At 36.0% G+C, this 17,562-nt stretch overlaps 1 pseudogene; it reads left to right on the top strand.

Moving 5' to 3' along the window:
• Positions 1-973: 973 nt before the first annotated feature.
• LOC149559092 (1-aminocyclopropane-1-carboxylate oxidase-like) overlaps positions 974-17,562 on the top strand; it is a 248,430-nt pseudogene continuing 231,841 nt past the window's right edge.

A 17,562-nucleotide genomic window follows, 5' to 3' on the forward strand; every position in this document is an offset into this window, starting at 1 on the left:
GAACCCACCACAGACCATAAATTTTTTTTTTAGATTTATTGAACTGAAATTTAGCAGCCCTTAATCAATAATTAATACAACTGATTAACAGAGAAGAGTACCGAGTCCTTCCTTTCAATATGGTCACTGGTGGCGTTTATATTGTCAAAGTCGTGACCAGTTCATCTGTGGTACGTCAAGCTTATAGCGATTCTTGCGGAGATAATTCTGGCTTCAACATTTCAAGGAAAAGATGGGGCCTGCGCCAGACGATTGATCCCACTTGTACAAATGTGGATTCCATTTCCTTAAACTTCATAATTGGGTTGTGATCTTTGGTAAGTCTGAGGATAAATGGTGGTAATTGTTGAGAATTTGAGGTCTTTATTCTGTTAAATTCTAGTAACCTCTAAAATAAATTGTAGGAGATGATAATGGTGAGTTCTTGTTAAATATATATGTTTGAAAAGTAAATAAAATGCAGATATTTCTTGGCTTGAAAACAAAATTTGTCATGATTCAAAATGAGGTATTTACAGCAAGCAAGATTCCGTTTCTATCGTCAACATGAATTCTCACCAATAAATCAATAGTGATTTGAGAGAACAAATGATCGGAGAAATAGGTCACCAAAAATTGAAAATGTTACATCTTTACCTTTGAACCTTTCAAAGTCATACCTAATAATTGTAAATGATTTTCAGGTTTTAATTAAAAATGTTTCAAAGCTCAGATGTAAAGAAGGCACTCAATGTATTACAAAAATTAAGGAAGGTTTAACATGGAAAATGCAGTACTTTAGTGTATGGGCAATTTATTTCTGCCTAAATGCTTTGTACCATTATTGCCATGTGTAGCACGTACATTGGTTTGGACATCAAGCTGGGTAGGGTTTAGATTTAACAACTTGGGTGACCCCTGACCTTACCAGAGGCTAGATACAGTATATATACATGTTGTGTGTCGCTATGTCTTCAAGCTCATTTCAAAGAAGTATCATTAGCTCTAAGTTTCATTAGTTCCCCCGCTCTTTGAGTTCTTTTCAACATGGCCATCCCTGTGATAGATATGGCTAATTTCAATGGAGAAGGTAGAGATGAAATCATGCCTCAGATTGCATATGCTTGTGAGACTCCTGGATTCTTTCAGGTACTATCACCATATAATCTGTGAAAACTTCAGCTAGCTAATATATTTCTTTCCTTCCAACATCTATTTACCTCTAGTCTCGGTTTATTTGAAAGTTTAAAAGTTACTTTTTAGATAAGTTGTTCTTCAATTGATTCAGTCTATGACCAGAGGCTCCTATAAGGAGACCCAATATAAGTTGTATGGGCTGTTAGGTTGGGTCATCTGGTAGGCCTTTCCTAGTTTTCTTAATCTTTTACCATATTTCCATTTTCTTCTCTAATCATATCTTGTCATTTTGAAGATAGTTCAGGAGATATGGTCTGAAGGTCGTAGTCCATTATTTCCAAGATAGATCACACTATTTATCATTTTGCAGATAGATGAAAATTTAAGATCAACAAACAAAAAGATATGTAATCTCTGATTTCTTGTTATTTTTGCCTTTTTCAGATCTTGAACCACGGCGTAAGTCACAGTCTCATGGACCGCGTGAAGAAGTTGTGCAAAGAGGATTACAAGCTCAACAGGGAGGAAAGCTTCAACGAGTCTCGCATGGTGAAAATGCTGAACAATCTGATTCTGGATGAACAGACGGGGAAAACACCTACAGAGTCACAGAAGATTAGTGACGTTGATTGGGAAGACATTTTCATGATTAGTGACCTACAAAAGACAAATTCCTGGCCAGCAAAGCCCAGCGATCTCAATTACATTTGGTTTCTTTTTACCTTTTAAAGAATAAGTGTTTAATTATCATTTGTAAAATTATACTGTACATATTTCAAAGATAGATACAAAATCACAATCTTAGAGTTCACAGGGATCTTTCTAGTATAAATAAAAAATAAATCCAATCTTGCATGGTTCTTAAATCAGCATTAGAGAAAAGAGAGAGGGTTTACAGTAAATCACGTTCTTAAAGTTCATGGGGTATTCAGTTTCATATGGGTTTTAAGTTTATTATAGTATAAAACATATACTATATTCAATGTAGTACCTGAAAGAATCCAGGAGTCTCACAAGCATTTGCAATCTGAGCCATGATTTCATCTCTACCTTCTCCAGTGAAATTCCTCATATCTATCATAGGGATGGCCATGTTGAAAAGAACTGAAAGAGCGGGGGAACTAATGAAACTTAGAGCTAATGATACTTCTTTGAAATGACCTTGAAGAAATAGACGACACACAACATGTATATATAATGTATCTAGCCTCTGGTAAGGTCAGGGGTCACCCAAGGTGTTAAATCTAAACCTTACCCAGTTTGATGTCCAAATCAATGTACTATTGGAATATTTAATGCGGCAGTTGACGTTTGCCCCTAGAGTCAAACGCTCACCTACCACCTCTGACATTTAGAATAGATAGAAACATAAATACGGTGGGTGAAATTTTGAAATCAGAAATGAGGGGAAAAATGGAATGTGACAAAAGGGAATGTTTCTACATTCATTTTAATTCAAACAGATGCTTTAGAGATTCAGTTCAGCAGAGCAGAGAAAAGGAAAAAGAAAGTGGTCAAAAGATCCACTTGTTGCAAAGACAGAAGGAAGTACGTTCAGTGTCTCCAGTTGCACTTGACTCCTTTGTTCATTCTGTGAGTTGGTTGTTGTTTTGTTTTGTCCTGTTGAAGCAGTGATTGCTCCAGGCACCTTTGTATGCAGCCATTAGAGCTTTAAGTTTAAAAGTTTATTGAAGTTTGAAGTATTATCAGTTTAGGGTTATTTTAGGATTTTTTGGTTGAAGCCGGATTCTCCCAAGTGTTGTAATAGTTTAATCAAGTTGATTAGTAAAGAAAGCAAGCATACTTGAATCCATTACTCTTCCCTTGAATGTTGCATTTGACAAGTTTATTTTTTGAAGCTTAAAGTTTTGGTTCTCTGGTTTTAATGGTGAAAGCATTCATGTTGGAATTTCCTAAGTTATAATGTTTTATAGTTTGAAACAGAACACTCAGCATCCTCTTTCTCAGTTGGAGTCGAGCTCACTCGGCATCTATTGTCGCCGAACTTTTACTTTGTGTGCCGAGCTAACTCAGCACTTACTGCATACTTTTTCAAGTGTCGAGCATCCTATCACTCGGAACCTAATGCCTGTCACTCGGCACATTCAAGTGCCGAGCAAAACTGGCACTCGGCACCTTCATATACCAAATATTTTTTAAGTGCCGAGCAAAATTTTTAGGTTTAAGATTGTGAATATTGATTTTAATTTATATTTCCCACATGGTATTAGAGCTTTGAGGCCCCACATCCAAAGTGAGTTAGGGCATATGTTTTCTTGGGATATTTGACATGGCAACAGATACAGGAAAAATATGGTAGCAGCCACCATCCTTTAATGGGCAAAATTATGATACATGGGCAAACAAGATAAAAACCATAATGGCTGCAAATGATTTGTGGGAGTTCATAGTTAATAGGTTCAATGATGTGATAGACCAACCTCAGTATGCTGCCCTCACAAATGCACAAAAGATTCATTTGAAAGAGTTGAGGAAAGATGCAAAGGCATTAAGTCTTATTGAAGTAGCAATGATAGAGACTGTATTCCCAAAGATTGCAATAGCAAATTCTACAAAGGAAGCTTGAGATATCCTTGAGACAAACTTCAAGGGGACTGATAAAGTTCATACAGTAAAGCTACAGAATATAAGGAGGTGGTTTGAGAACCTTCAGATGAAGGAAAATGAATTAGTTGCAGACTTTAGTTCAAGGACCTCCAATGTGATTAATCAACTAAAGTCAAATGAAGAAGACTATCAAGAGCAGAGAATAGTGGAAAAGATATTGAGGATTTTACCTCATAAATATGACAATTTGGTCATGACCATAGAAGAGGCAAAAGACCTCACTGTTTTGACAATGGATGAGTTGATGGGTACTTTTCAAACCCATGAGCATAGGATCAATAGATCCACATCTTCTTCTTCCCAAGAGCAAGCATTCAAGGCTCAGTCAAATCCACAAGGAAGGGGGAAAGGAAGGAATGGCTCAGGCAAAAACTCTAGAGGTAGAGGCCGAAGAAATGGAGGACAAAGAAATGCTACAGTAGAAAGCTCAAGAAGAGCAGATGGAGCAAGTAGCTCACAAAATACTTCAAGAGGAGGTAAGAAAAATTACAACTCAAATAAGAGTAATGTAGAATGTTATCACTGTCATAAATATGGGCATTATACAAATGAATGCTGAAAGAAGCAAAATGATCATTCAGGACAAGCAAATGTGGCTGATGTGAAAATGAGAAGTGGAAAAAGTGTCATTGCCTTCATCATATGTAATGTTGGTGAAGAAGGAAGTCTTGAGGTTTGGTACCTCGATAGTGGTTGTAGCAACCACATTAATGGTAATGAAACCTTATTTTTATTCATTGATAAGAGTTTCAAATCTGAGGTTAAAATGGGTAACAATGGAACCCTACTAGTTGTGGGCAAAGGTTTGATTATGGTCTACACCAAGAAAGGTGAGAAGAAGGAAATACAAAATGTGTGTTTTTCCCCTGGTATGAAGCATAATTTGATGAGTATTGGTCAGCTCATTCAAAATGAATACAAAGTGCTGATGGAGAATGACACGTGTGTCATTCATGAAAAGGGTGGGAGTAAGAACCTACTTGCAGTAGTTCAAATGACAAAGAATATAATGTTTCCTTTGAGGATAGAGACATTTTTCTCATCTCAATTTGGTGTTGCACCTCCCACACAATCAACTCTAAAGAGTGTGATTGAAGACCCCTCACGACTATGGCACCTCAGGTATGGTCATCTAGGCTATGCTGGTTTAAATTTATTGTCAAAGAAAAGAACGGTAGAAGGTTTTCCACCCATAGGAAATTCATGTCACAAGTGTGAGGCTTGTATTTTGGGAAAGCAACATAGGCTTCCCTTTAATTCTAGAAATTCTAGGAGGGCTAGATATCCATTAGTGTTAGTGCATACTGACCTAGTCAGCTCTATGCAAGTTACTTCCATTGGGGGGAGTACATTTTTTATGACATTTATTGATGATTACAATCATACCTGACATGGGTGTATTCTTTAATGAATAAATCTGAAGCATTTGAAAAATTTGTAGAATTTAAAGCCCAGGCTGAAAGAGAATGTGGACACTATATCAAGGTCCTAAGATCTGATAGAGGAGGGAAGTATACCTCCAATTCTTTTGTAAACTTTTATAGGAAACATGGCATAAAGAAAGAGCTCACAACTAGCTATACACCACAAGAGAATGGAGTGGTTGAAAGAAAGAATAGGACCATTGTTGAAATGGCAAGAATATTAATACAAGAGAAAGGTCTCCCAACTAAATTTTGGGGAGAGTCTATGTCAACAACAGTTTACCTAATTAATAGGTTTCCTACAAAGGTAGTCTGTGATAAAATTTCAATGGAAGCATGGTCACAAGGAAGATGGATAGTTGAACATGTAAGGATGTTTGGATATGTTGTATATGCACATGTGCCTAAAGAGAAAAGGAAAAAATTGGATGGCAAAGGTGTGAAGTGCATCTTCACAGGGTACAGCTCAGAATCAAAGGCATATAGAGGCATACAGATTGTATGACCCATTGAACAACAAGATGACTCTTTCAAGAGATGTGGAATTTCTTGAAAATCAGTCTTGGTATGGTTCAATTGATGAGTCACCAAATACTTCTAGTAAAGTGGCAATTATGAGTGAAGAAAATGTTGATGAACAACAAGAAGAAGGAGCAAATAGAAGAAAAGACAAGAAACCTCAGTCATTGTCGAGCTCCTCTAGGCATGACCGAGTGTCAGTGCTGAGTAATGGTGAAGACCGAGCTAGTTGGAAAAGCAAAAACAGTGAAGATTCTGATCCCACACTCTCCTCCCTATTACCAAGAAAGACTAAGAGTCTTATGGAGATATACTAACATGAAAGGTATAAAGATTATTTTCTCATAGTGATCCAATATATTTTGAAGAAGCTATTAAGGATAAGAAATGGTGTAAGGCCATGGATGAGGATATAGATGCTATAGAAAGGAATGAGACATGGGAGCTAACTGACTTGCCTCCCAAGAAGCAATTGATTGGAGTGGAATGGGTCTATAAGACCAAATGCAATGCTAAAGGCAAAATTGATAGGCATAACGCAAGGCTGGTAATCAAGGGCTATAAACAATAGTATGGAAGAGATTATGATGAGACATATGCCCCGGATGCAAGAATGCAAACTGTGCATGCTATCATAGCAATTGTAACTCAACACAAATGGAAGGTATTCCAAATGGATGTGAAATCTGCCTTCCTAAATGGTGTATTGAAGGAAGAAGTATAGGTGGAGCAGCCATCTAGTTATGAAGTTGTAGGTGAAGAAAACAAAGTATACAGATTGAAGAGAGCTCTTTATGGGCTCAAGCAAGCTCCACGAGCATGGTATAGTAGGATTGACTCATATGTGATGAGCAGTGGCTTTAGCAAAAGCAATGGTGAGCCTACTCTCTACACCAAGGCAACAAATAAAAATGTCTTGATTGTTGTCCTATATGTAGATGATTTGATTTTTTACTAGTAATGACAAGACTCTAATTGTTGAGTTCAAAGAGGCCATGAAAAATGAATTTGAGATGACAGATCTAGGTCTCTTGACATACTTTCTAGGCATAGAAGTAAAACAACTGCATGATGGCATCTTCATCTCTCAAGAAAAGTATGCAGGGCAGATCTTGGAGAGATTTAAAATGCAAAATAGTAAGGTAACCCCCACACCAACAGCAGTAGTTCTAAAGTTGAGCAAGGAAGACTCTAGCAAGAGAGTAGATCCAACACTATACAAGAGTATGGTTGGAAGTTTAATGTATTTGACTGCAACTCGGCCAGACCTAATGCATGCAGTAACTCTGATTTTTAGATTTATGGAAACACCAAAAGATTCTCATTGGCAAGTAGGAAAGAGGATCCTAAGGTATGTGAAAGGTACCAATGGATTTGAAATTTTGTATACTGCAAATGATGATTTCAAGTTGGTGGGATACACAGATAGTGATTGGGCTGGAAGTATAGATGATAGGAAGAGCACTTCCGGATACATGTTTCATATGGGATTGGGTGCAATTTCATGGGCATCCAAGAAGCAACCTATTGTTGCTCAATCTACAGTAGAGGCTGAATACATAGTAGCAAATGCAGCAGCATGTCAAGCAATTTGGCTAAGGAGGATCTTGACAAATTTGAATGAAAGGCAAACAGATGGAACCAAAATTTATTGTGACAACATCTCATCAATTACATTGTCCAAGAATTCAGTCTTCCATGGGAGAATCAAGCATATTAAGATTAGATATCACTTTATCATAGAGTTGGTGGAGAATGAGGATATCAAGATGAAATTTTGCAAGTTTGAGCAGTAGCTAGCAGACATATTTACTAAACCTTTAGGCATTGGAACTTTTGTACACCTAAGAGAGATTCTTGGTGTAGTTGATTTGGATTAGTAGTGGTCCTTGCTTGTTTGGCTTAGGAAAAAGGGGGAGTGTTGGAATATTTAATGTGGCAATTGACGTTTGCCCCTATAACTAAACACTCACCTAGCACATCTGACATTCAAAATAGATAGAAACATAAATACGGTGGGTGAGATTTTGAAATTAGAATATAGGGAGAAAATGGAATGTGACAAAAGGGAATGTTTCTACATTAATTTTAAATCAAATAGATTATTCAGAGATCTAGTTTAGCAAAGTAGAGAAAATGAAGAAGAAGAAAGTGTTCAATAGATCCACTTGTTGCAGAGACAGAAGGAAGTATGTTTAGTGTCTTTAGTTGCACGTGACCCCTCTGTTCATTCTATGAGTTGGTTGTTGTTTTTTTTTTGTCTTGTTGAAGCAGTGATTGCCCTAGGGACCTTTGTATGCAGCCATTAGAGATGTAAGTTTAAAATTTTATTGAAGTTTGAAGTATTATCAATTTAGGGTTATTTTAGTGTTTTCTAGTTGAAGTCAGATGCTCCTAGATTTTGTAATGGTTTAATCAAGTTGAATAGTAAAGCAAGTAGACATACTTGAATCCATTACTCTTCCCTTGAATGTTGCATTTGACAAGTTTGTTTTCTAAAGCTTAAAGTTTTGGTTCTTTGGTTTTAATGGTGAAAGCATTCACGTTGGAATTTCCTAAGTTATAATATTTTTTAGTTTGAAACAAAACTCTCGGCATCCTCTTTCTCAGTTGGAGCTGAGCTCACTCAGCGTCTATTGTTGCTGAGCTTTTACTTTGTGTGTCGAGCTACCTCAGCACCTACTGCATACTTCTTCAAGTGCCAAGCATCTTGTCACTCGGCACTTATTCCCTATCACTCAGCATGTTCAAGTGCGAGCAAAATTGGCACGCGACACCTTCATGTGCCGAGCACTTTTTAAGTGCTGAGAAAAATTCTTAGGTTTAGCATTGTGAGTAATGATTTTAATTTATATTTCCCACATGTACGTGCTACACATGGCAATAATGGGCAGAAATAAATTTCCCATACACTAAAGTACTACATTTTCCATGTTAAACCTTCCTTAATTTTTGTAATGCATTAAATGCCTTTCTTTACATCTGAGCTTTGAAATATTTTTAATTAAAACCTAAAAATCATTTACAATTATTAGGTATGACTTTGAAAGGTTCAATGATAAAGGTGTCCAATTTTCAATTTTTGGTGACCTATTTCTCTGATCAATCTCTAAATCTTGCTTTCTGTGAATACCTGATTTTGAATCATGACAAATTTTATTTTCAAGCCAAGAAATATCTGCATTTTATTTACTTTTCAAATGTATATTTTTAATGAGAACTCACCATTATCATCTCCTACAATTTATTTTAGAGGTTACTAGAATTTAACAAAATAAAGACCTCAAATTCTTAATAGTTACCACCATTTATCCTCAAACTTACGAAAGATCACAACCCAATTATGAATTTTATAAGCCATGATTAAATTTAAAGTAATGGAAACCACATTTGTAGAAGTGGAATCAATCAATTGTCTCACGCAGGCCCCATCTTTTCCTTGAAATTTTGAAGGCAGAATTATCTTCACAAGAATTGGGATAAGCTTGACGTACCATAGATGAACTGGTCACAACTTTGAAAATATAAATGCCACCAGTGAGCATATTTGAAAGGAAGGACTCGATACTCTTCTCTATTAATCAGTTGTATTAATTGTTGATTAAGGGCCATTAAATTTCAGTTCAATAAGTCTAAAAATCTTATTTATTTTTTATGGTCTGTGGTGGGTTCTTTGTGAGCCATTTAACTTAATGAGTAGACCAAGAGCCCATTGACAATTGAAAGCACACATTTAAATGACACTCTTATGTTCTTGAAAAAATAGAATTTATTTTCAAATATGATTTAATATTTCTAATATATAGATTAATATTGCGAAGAATTTTCATGGATATTAATGATAAACTAATTTACATAGGAAATATAAAATATCTTTTGATATTATTAAAATTATATATCAAATAAGTAAAATATTTTTTATTTATTTTGGTGATAGCTATTGTTGTCTAGATGTTTCCAAGTAAAGTGTCAACTTGAATTGATACTAGCTGATCTTAAAACTCAGGTTTATGAGTTTCTCTGGATTAACAATCCTTTTTTTTTTCTCAAAAAGACACTTAGGCAATCCCTTGAGTAAGGCTTCTTAAGAGAAGAAATGTGTCATAGACATAAATCTTGTTAGCTTTGTCTTAGTGATGGTGATAGGTGTTAGTGAACAGTTTTTTTCCATAAATGTTCATATATCAAAATAGAGAAAAGAATGTAAACTAACAAATGAATTCCTATTCGAGAAACTTAGGAATTCTCTCCTTAAAATTTCTTCAATGGAAACAAGCGCAGCTACCTTTATTGCAGTGATAGTTTTAACCAAATAACCTCAACAGAATAACTTTCCAAGAATGTAATCTACTGGAGGTGTTGAAACAACTTATTTCATCTCATCAATACAAAAAAAAACTTTAATGCAAAAGAACCACTTGATTTTAATTATCAAAATGATCCACATAACTAAAAATTAAATCATCAAGCAGGCAAGTTTCATAAACCAATTTCTCATAGAATTTCCAAATTCAGAGTTAAAAATTTCAAAATCAATAATAGGCACAGCTAAAAGCTTAAATAGCATCTATAGAAATACTGAAAAATAAGTAGATAATAGTATTCACTTACAAAGCTTTCAACCCAAAATCAAATTGTAGAGTTTCATGTATCTGCTGAAATTCTGAAATGTTACTTCTAAACTGAAAATAAAACCATAAACAAAAGTAGTTCTATCTATTGGTCTACTAGAGAAATTCTAACCCCCTAAAAAATTCTAATTATTACATTTATAGGCATTGGGCTGGACCAAAGCTAAAAATTACCCCGCCCGGAGTTAATCGTCTCTTTGCAAAGAAATTGCTAATCTTGAAAAAGGTAACTGAAAGAAAATGGCCAAGAAAATATAACTAAACACTTTCAAGCATAACTGCTTGTCTTGCTCATACAGCGTTGTCACCACTGGCTCTGCCTTTCACCGTTTTCCACATCTCATAAGTAGCTGAAAAGGCCGAAATAACCGATTGGTGTGGCAAGAGGATGTAGGCGAATCTCTACTTCCAGACCTCTTTTATCTTCTCTAGCTCGGCGATCTTTTCTTCAAGCATCTCTAGGTGCTTTAAGTTGATGATCAACATAGCCTTGATATGTGCCACGTTAGGGAAGTCCTGCTTAGCCACTGTCTTTTTATCTTGCCTCTCTTGAAATTTCTTTTGTGCTTCTTTGATTATCTCATTTGATTGGGCAATGGAGTCATCATCCCTCTCCATGAACTACTTGGCAAACCATTTGAGATCATTTTGGATAATCTATTGAATGACTCTGAGTTCTTGTATAGCTTCTTTGATCCAGATATTCCTTGTGTTAGTACTTTGTTTGTCTAATCAATATTTTGGACTAGTTGTTCCTTTCTTTTTCATATCCCTCATTTCTTGTTTCCACCTTTTTGGAAATGTTAAATATCTCCTTTGAGGCTTGTTCTAAGTGACCTATGTGTTTTATAGTGTTATGTAGAACATTCAGAACCCATTCACCCACTATTTTTGCCACCGCTTTACATTTGTGCAAATTTTCCAGAGATTGTTGATTGGTTGCAGAGGATACATCAATGATTGTAGACATTTTATTGATTGGCTTAGCCTCAGGATGAAGGATAGCATTAATTTTAATAATTTCTTTCATTTCTTGCTTATCTTGCCCGTCTTTCCACACTCTTTCCACAATCTTCTTATTGGACACCTCAAAGAATTTCATATCTATCTCATGGTTTCCCTTTCCCAAATCAAATTTTGTTATTTGGAAATCTTGAGGCACTACAAAATCATGAGACCTTCCATCAGGTGGTATAGCTATCTCTGCTACCCATCGACCTGAACTTTTGTCAAAATTGATTCTTGCTTCAGTCCTTGCTTTTTTTACTTTGGGTGCCTTACCAAGGAACTTACTGACCAGATCATCAATAGGCATAGATATTGGGACTATACTTCTCTTCTCCTCCATTGATGTCTCCAGCCATTTAGGAGTAATTTGATTGTTTATGTTAGCAGGGGAACATTTAACTAAAAGGGAGATTACTTTCCTGATTCTCGGTAGCCATTGGAAAATTTTGGGATTTAGGTACATTATCCACCATAGATAGGTCTTATGCTATCTCCAAGTCCACTATTATGGTGTTGTTTCTTTTGATGGCTAATGCCTTCTTCGTGCTTGAGGGGGTTACTCTCCTTCCTTTTGGAGTTTCTTCTTGAACTTGAACTTGAAGTGTTTCCCAAACTGCTTCAAGTTCAACTTCAAGTGGACCTACAATAGAATCAGGGACGCTTTGATTAGTTTGCTTATGCGCTATCCTTTTATCTCTGATTCTTGAAGACTTCTCAAAAAAGCGTGGAGTAGCCACTGCCTTTGATTTTATCCATTTGGCAGTTCTAACTATTACATCTTTGGTACGGGCATATACATCATTTTCTTCCCTTTTCTCCCAATCGATCTCAGGTCTAGGCATGTATTCAGTCTGGTCCATCTAAAATTGATCAAGTACATCTTTAGAATCATCATCTTTCAACCCATAGGTATCTAACTCCACATTAAACATGATAACCAATTTAATGGTCAAGCATGAACATAGCCTCTTCCTCACTTCAAATTCATGATGACAGTTCGTCCAAAAATCCTCTAATTGCAAGGAATGAAAGAGAGAGGCCACATTTTTGACATTGTTTCCAATAAAGCCAATGTAGTCAAAATATAACCGAGAGATGAAAGACTTAAGACATAAGCGAGTTAATGATTTGGCTAACAATATGGCTTTTTTCAAACTGGGGCATCTATAATGTCCAATTTCAATTGGGAAGAATACTGAAGAGGATTTTTTGGAAATTTGAAAGGATTCAACAAGAGAAGAAAACTACCTACACATCTCTGACAACACTATAGAATTTGAACAATAGTGTGGTAATTTCAAAGGTTCACCAGGAAAACCACCCACTCTGATATATGTAACTTTGATAAATTGAATGAAATAACAACCATAAATTTGCACAACTTGCATGGCTTCTTCTGACATCCTATCATTTTCTCAACCTCGTAGTTCAAATACCAATTTCCCTAAAACAACATCATTGACCTTCTTAAACTCTTTGCATGTTGTGTCTTCATAGAGATCTCTATAATATTGGTAAATAGGCATGTCATCTACCCAAGGTATATGCGGAAGATAGTCCCAATCTTTGGATGCTGCTAGGGTGTAAATAAAATAAGAGGACAAGAAAAATGGACCACAGTTGGTGACATCTATCAATCCCTTATGCAAGTTCTCTGCCATTAGGTCTGACCAATCAATGAATTAGACACCTTCAACTATCTTCTGTATGATGAAGTACATCCAAGACTCCTAGTGGAAAGCATGTTCATTTCCCTTAATTCTATTTATCAGGAGTACAATGTCTGCAATCTTCTTGATGAAGTGCTTGATGGTCAATGGTTTAGGCAACCTAGAACCTCCCTCTGCAGGCTTCAAGAGCCAAGACTGAGCAATCTTGGTGTTGTAGCTGGTTTTGTTTGTGACATACAGGTGGTCAACTTCTTCAAATGTCCATGGCTCATAGGGTTCTTTATGAGGGATCCTGAGGGTGGAATTGACAATAGTTCTGTTGATTTTGACAACTACTTCCCCCGAGGCTTTCTTAATGCATCTTGAAATAGGGCCATAATGGTTTGTACATTCGAGAATGAGTTCTGGGCATGGGATTGTAGTAGGAAAAGCAGCGGCTTCTAATAAACCACTATCAACTAGCCTCTAGTAGATGGGACTCGACTGGGTGTTCTTGGTTCTTTCAACAACTTCAGATAAATTTTTATTAACCAAAAATGTATCACGAATTTCAAGCAAGGAACTAAGTAATGGCGGCTTCTCTAATTTGGGCATTTTTGGTCGAAAAAGTGTCATGATCGCTATAAAAAACAAGTTAATAGAACACAACTTGAAATACTTTCAAAACAAAGCAAAGCACAATCAAAATGCGAAGGGGAATGGAGATGCACTTACAGTTTGGCAAAGACACAGCCCGAAATTTCCCTTTTCTTACCCAATTGCATCGATATTTTTTTGGAGAAGATGAGATGAGTGGGAATGGCTAAAATGAATGCATTTAAGGAATGATTTGGATAGAGGATCGCTGGATAGATTTGGCAAGTAAATATCATCATTACTCGTTCATGTGACATTCATTAGAAAAGGCACCACAGGTGTTCTGTTTTAGATACTCTGTCGAATCTGCACGTATTTTCCCATAACAAGTAATCATGAAATGACATTGTTAATACTCTGTCAAATCTTGCCAGACCTGAACATGTACTGCCTTAAATTTCTTTGATTATGACTTCAGATGCTTTGGGAAATATTGTGCTGGGACCCACCTTGATTTGGCTTGGCAATGTTTGATTTGCATACAAAAATCGTTAGCAGGAAAATCCAACAATGAAATGGAAGTTGAAGTTTTGAGTGATCGGGCTCCAACATCAACTTTGACTTCAAGTTTACAAAGGTCAACTTGAGAAAACAAAGTCCGCTTATCACATGGCAGGCTAACGAGACCTTGAACCTGAAGTTGAAGTAAACTATAACTTCAAGTTCAACTTCAATAGGAAGACTTGGGACCGAAGCATGCTAGGGTGTGGCAAAAATTATAAGCTCTAACAATCAGCTCCATTTGGGGAATGAGACTAAAAGGATCATGAATGAATGCAGTGACTAAGGACTGCAAACTGACTCAAAAGATGACAACACAACACACATAATGAAACAAGAAAGGAGAGAAAAGCCAAAAGGGTGGTATTTACAATGAGGCAAGAAATAGACTCAAAAATGGTACAGCTTGAGATCCTATCCATTGAAGGATAGGGGAAGTTCATCTCCATTAAGATACTATAGCTTGAAGGCATTGGAACCTAGTTCTTCAGATATTACAAACGAGCCTTTCCACAAACTTTCAAGTTTAGAATGAGCTCATTTGGGTTCCCTCCTCTTATCCCATAATAGTACTTGATCTCCTTTCATGAATTTTTGAGGCCTTGCCTTTTGATAAAAAATCATTTTAACTCTTGCCTGATGGTAGGTAATGTGATCCACTAACTCCCTTCTTTCTTCTTCAATTCTTTGGAGATACAATATTCTCTTTTCAATGGAAGACTAGAACACTTCATCTTCAATTTCTTTTTGCAAATTAAATGTAGCCCATTCTAAAGGCAAAGACAATTGTGCCTCAACTCCGTATACCAACTCAAAAGGTGTCATACCTATGGCTCTTTTGGGAGAAGTTCTTTCAACCCACACAACTTCATACAATCTCTTGTGCCAATCCCTTCCTTTTTCATCCACCATTTTTTTCATAATATTAACCAAGTTTTTATTCGTGGATTCTGCCTACCCATTGCCTTGAGGGAAATAATTTGAAGAGTGAGACAAATGGACACCATGATCATAGCAATACAATTGAATTTCCCTGGATAAAAAATTATGTGCATTATCTATCACTATTTTACTTGGAGTACCAAAATGGGTCAAAATGTTTTCTGTCAAGAATCTGCACAGTTCTTGTGAGGTTGTTACTTTAACAGGAATTGCTTCTACCCACTTAGTAAAATAATATGTAGCAGTGAGTATGTGTTTATGTTCCACACTTGAAACTGGATTAATGGGTCCTATAAAATCCAACCCCCACTATTGAAATGGTTCTTCTATTATTACTAGTTTCAAAGGTAGGGCAGCTAACTATGGTTTCCCAGTAAACAATTGACACTTTTCACAATTTCTAACATAATGGTAAGCAACCTTAAACATATTTGGCCAACAGTAACCACTTCTCAGGATTTTAAATGCTATCACTGTTGATGAAAAATGACCCCCGCAGGCTCCATCATGGAAGGTTCTCAATAACTTATCCTGCTGATCGGTATCAACACATCTCAAAAACATACCATCTAAGCCTCTTTTGTATAAGATATCATCAATTATAATAAACTTAGCTTCTCTGAGTTGGAGCGTTCACTAGTCCTTTCCTTTTAGGTGATCACGACATCTTCCATAAGTCAAGAAATAAGCAATATCTGAATACCATTCATCTTGGAGACCTACAAACAAGCAAGTGAGATTTGACTATTCTTTTTCACCTTCTGCAATAAGCTTACATAGGCCTTGCCCTTGAATCAATTTAGTCGGTTGGATGTCTAAGTCAAATTCTTGAACTTTTGCTACCCACGTTGCTTGATTTTTGACTGCCACATCTTGTTGCGTGAGAATACTCTTGATAGTAGTGGATGGTACATACACTATAGAATGAGAGTGCAAAATATAGTACCTAAAGTATTTTACTTCTTTTACAACAGTGAAAGCCTATTTTTGAGATAGAGAATAGTTGAGCTCATGTTTCTTTAGAGGTACACTCATAAAAGAGATAGGAATCTCTTCCCCTTGGTCATTCTTTTGAACCAAAATGCCGGACATGCTATGCTTAGATGCATAACAATACATTATAAAGTCCTTTTTGAAATCAAGATGAAATAAGGATGGAGCTTTAGCAATAGCTTCTTTTACCTCTTTGAATGCTTTTGATGCTGGTTCATCCCATTTGAAACTTTTCTTCTCACTAAGTAACCTGGCCATAGGTTTAACGACTTCTGCAAAATCTGGCACAAATTTTCTTAAGAAATTGATCTACCCGAAGAAGGATTTGATACCATTTCTATTGATAGGGAGACATAATTTCTGAATAGCTTTCACTCTCTCTGGGTCAATTTTGATTCCTTCTTTTGAGACCATGTGTCCAAGTAACTTCCCTTCAATCACAACAAAAATTGATTTCTTGGGGTTAAATGAGATTCCATGATCTCTGCATTTCTGGAGCACTTTCCTCAAGTCTTTCAAGTGTTTCTTCCATCTCCTAGAGAACACTATCATATCATCAAGGTATATTGTGATACATCTATCCAATAAATTACCAAAGGTTGAACTTATAGCTCGTTGGAAAGTGGCACTAGCATTTATTAAGCCAAAAGGCATTATTTTGTAAGCAAAGGTTCCCCATGGTGTTGTAAACATTGTTTTGTGTTGATATTCTTCAGCAACTTCTATCTAATTGTAACCTGAGAAGCCATCTAGGAAAGACATCATTCCTGAACCAACAACTATTTGAAGGATTTTATCCATTATTGGTAAAGCGAAGTTATCTTTCAAACTTGCTTGATTAAAGTTTCTAAAATCAACACAAATCCTTATTTCTCCATTTTTCTTTCTGACTAGCACTATGTTTGCCACCCATGTGGAATGATGGATTGGGAAAATAATGTGAGCTTTAAGCATCTTGTCTATTTCTCTAAATATTGCATCATAAACCTTTGGATTATACGTTCTCAATTTTTTCCTAAAAGGAGAAGTTCCTAGTTTCAGAGTAACATGGTGCTTGTATTTGTCATTTCTAAAAGTCTTCAAATCATCATAAGACCAAGCGAAGATATCTATATATTATGATAGGAGCTTTATGAATCTAGCTTTCTCACTTCCATCACAACAGGTTCCCAGATTAATGATTTTTGGATTATGCTTATCACCTAGATTCACCTTCTCACAATTAGCATTTGGATCTTCTCTAGATGTTAAATCCTGAGCTAGGAAGGTATATTTCCTAACAAAAATCTTTTCAAGTTTGACTAAACCTTTAGGTATAACATTCCCTTTTAATTGTAACACATCACTTTCATCAAGTGGATCAGGACAAAATTCTCTGCATTCCACATCTGAACCTTCAAAATAGTTCATAGAGAACTTCTCAATATTTTGCAAGAAAGCATTAATATGAGCATCATATTTAAATACTTTCCAAGAGCTGCTATTATTAGGGAC

Source organism: Cupressus sempervirens, chromosome 5 (genome assembly GCF_028749045.1).
Source record: "Cupressus sempervirens isolate cs-2001-9-10 chromosome 5, ASM2874904v1, whole genome shotgun sequence".
In the NCBI taxonomy this organism is placed as follows: domain Eukaryota; kingdom Viridiplantae; phylum Streptophyta; class Pinopsida; order Cupressales; family Cupressaceae; genus Cupressus; species Cupressus sempervirens.